Source organism: Anser anser (assembly GCF_964211835.1).
Source record: "Anser anser genome assembly, contig: HAP1_SCAFFOLD_427, whole genome shotgun sequence".
Lineage (NCBI taxonomy): Eukaryota > Metazoa > Chordata > Aves > Anseriformes > Anatidae > Anser > Anser anser.
Genome location: NW_028153610.1, coordinates 20,001 through 23,577, shown reverse-complemented (window position 1 = coordinate 23,577; position 3,577 = coordinate 20,001).

Here is a 3,577-nt window from a genome sequence, read left to right as displayed (position 1 = left end):
ACTGCATCCCCTGTGGTGCCTGTGCACTCTCTGGACTCACTGCACTGCATCCCCAGTGGTGCCAGTGCACTCTCTGGATTCACTGCACTGCATCCCCACTGGTGCCAGTGCACTCTCTGGACTCACTGCACTGCATCCCCAGTGGTGCCAGTGCACTCTCTGGACTCAATGCAGTGCATCGCCAGTGGTGCCAGTGCATTCTCTGGACTAACTGCATTGAATCCCCACTGGTGCCAGTGCACTCTCTGGACTCACTGCAGTGCATCCCCAGTGGTGCCAGTGCACTCTCTGGACTCACTGCACTGCATCCCCAGTGTTGCCAGTGCATTCTCTGGACTAACTGCCTTGAATCCCCACTGGTGCCAGTGCACTCTCTGGACTCACTGCACTGCATCCCCAATGGTGCCAGTGCACTCTCTGGATTCACTGCACTGCATCCCCACTGGTGCCAGTGCACTCTCTGGACTCACTGCAGTGCATCCCCAGTGGTTCCAGTGCACTCTCTGGACTCACTGCAGTGCATCCCCAGTGGTTCCAGTGCACTCTCTGGACTCACTGCAGTGCATCCCCAGTGGTGCCAGTGCACTCTCTGGACTCACTGCAGTGCATCGCCAGTGGTGCCAGTGCACTCTCTGCACTCAATGCAATGCATCCCTAATGTTGCCAGTGCACTCTCTGGATTCAGTGCACTGCATCCCGAGTGGTGCCAGTGCACTCTCTGGACTCACTGCACTGCATCCCCAGTGGTGCCAGTGCACTCTCTGGACTCACTGCACTGCATCCCCAGTGGTGACAGTGCACTCTCTGGACTCACTGCACGGCACCCCAGGTGGTGCCAGTGCACTCTCTGGACTCACTGCAATGCATCCCCAGTGGTGCCAGTGCACTCTCTGGACTCACTGCACTGCATCCCCAGTGGTGCCAGTGCACTCTCTGGAGTTACTGCTCTGCATCCAGAGTGGTGCCAGTGCACTCTCTGGACTCACTGCACTGCATCCCCTGTGGTGCCAGTGCACTCTCTGGACTCACTGCAGTGCATCCCCAGTGGTGCCAGTGCACTCTCTGTACTCAATGCAATGCATCCCTAATATTGCCAGTGCACTCTCTGGATTCACTGCACTGCATCCCCAATGGTGCCAGTGCACTCTCTGGACTCACTGCACTGCATCCCCAGTGGTGCCAGTGTACTCTCTGGACTCACTGCACTGCATCCCCAGTGGTGCCAGTGCACTCTCTGGACTCACTGCAGTGCATCCCCACTGGTGCCAGTGCACTCTCTGGAGTCACTGAAGTGCATCCCCAGTGGTGCCAGTGCACTCTCTGGACTCACTGCATTGCATTCCCTGTGGTGCCCGTGCACTCTCTGGACTCACTGCACTGCATCCCCAGTGGTGCCAGTGCACTCTCTGGACTCACTGCACTGCATCCCCAGTGGTGCCAGTGAACCCTCTGGACTCACTGCACTGCATCCCCAGTGGTGCCAGTGCACTCTCTGGACTCACTGCAGTGCATCCGAAGTGGTGCCAGTGCACTCTCTGGAGTCACTGCGCTGCATCCCCAGTGGTGCCAGTGCACTCTCTGGACTCACTGCACTGCATCCCCAGTGTTGCCAGTGCACTCTCTGGACTCACTGCACTGCATCCCCAGTGGTTCCAGTGCACTCTCTGGACTCACTGCACTGCATCCCCAGTGGTGCCAGTGCACTCTCTGGAGTCACTGCGCTGCATCCCCAGTGGTGACAGAGAACTCTCTGGACTCACTGCAGTGCATCGCCAGTGGTGCCAGTGCACTCTCTGGACTCACTGCAGTGCATCCCGAGTGGTGCCAGTGCACTCTCTGGACTCACTGCACTGCATCCCCAGTGGTGCCTGTGCACTCTCTGGACTCACTGCACTGCATCCCCAGTGGTGCCAGTGCACTCTCTGGATTCACTGCACTGCATCCCCACTGGTGCCAGTGCACTCTCTGGACTCACTGCACTGCATCCCCAGTGGTGCCAGTGCACTCTCTGGACTCAATGCAGTGCATCGCCAGTGGTGCCAGTGCATTCTCTGGACTAACTGCATTGAATCCCCACTGGTGCCAGTGCACTCTCTGGACTCACTGCAGTGCATCCCCAGTGGTGCCAGTGCACTCTCTGGACTCACTGCACTGCATCCCCAGTGTTGCCAGTGGATTCTCTGGACTAACTGCCTTGAATCCCCACTGGTGCCAGTGCACTCTCTGGATTCACTGCAGTGCATCCCCAGTGGTGCCAGTGCACTCTCTGGACTCACTGCACTGCATCCCCAGTGGTGCCAGTGCACTCTGCGGACTCACTGCAGTGCATCCCCAGTAGTGCCAGTGCACTCTCTGGACTCACTGCAGTGCATCCCCAGTGGTGCCAGTGCACTCTCTGGACTCACTGCAGTGCATCCCCAATGGTGCCTGTGCACTCTATGGACTCAACGCAGTGCATTCCGAGGAGTGCCAGTGCACTCTCTGGACTCACTGCAGTGCATCCCGAGTGGTGCCAGTGCACTCTCTGGACTCACTGCACTGCATCCCCAGTGGTGCCAGTGCACTCTCTGGACTCACTGCAGTGCATCACCTGTGGTGCCAGTGCACTCTATGGACTCACTGCACTGCATCCCCAGTGGTGCCAGTGCACTCTCTGGACTCACTGCAGTGCATCCGCAGTGGTGCCAGTGCACTCTCTGGAGTCACTGCAGTGCATCCCCAGTGGTGCCAGTGCACTCTCTGGACTCACTGCACTGCATTCCCTGTGGTGCCAGTGCACTCTCTGGACTCACTGCACTGCATCCCCAGTGGTGCCAGTGCACTCTCTGGACTCACTGCACTGCATCCCCTGTGGTGCCTGTGCACTCTCTGGACGCACTGCACTGCATTCCCTGTGGTGCCAGTGCACTCTCTGGATTCACTGCACTGCATCCCCACTGGTGCCAGTGCACTCTCTGGACTCACTGCACTGCATCCCCACTGGTGCCAGTGCACTCTCTGGACTCAATGCAGTGCATTGCCAGTGGTGCCACTGCATTCTCTGGACTAACTGCATTGAATCCCCACTGGTGCCAGTGCACTCTCTGGAGTCACTGCAGTGCATCCCCAGTGGTGCCAGTGCACTCTCTGGACTCACTGCACTGCATCCCCAGTGTTGCCAGTGCATTCTCTGGACTAACTGCCTTGAATCCCCACTGGTGCAGGTGCACTCTCTGGACTCACTGCACTGCATCCCCAGTGGTGCCAGTGCACTCTCTGGACTCACTGCACTGCATCCCCACTGGTGACAGAGCACTCTCTGGACTCACTGCAGTGCATCGCCAGTGGTGCCAGTGCACTCTCTGGACTCACTGCACTGCATCCCCAGTGGTGCCAGTGCACTCTCTGGACTCACTGCACTGCATCCCCTGTGGTGCCTGTGCACTCTCTGGACTCACTGCACTGCATTCCCAGTGGTGCCAGTGCACTCTCTGGATTCACTGCAGTGCATCCCCACTGGTGCCAGTGCACTCTCTGGACTCACTGCACTGCATCCCCAGTGGTGCCAGTGCACTCTCTGGACTCACTGCACTGCATC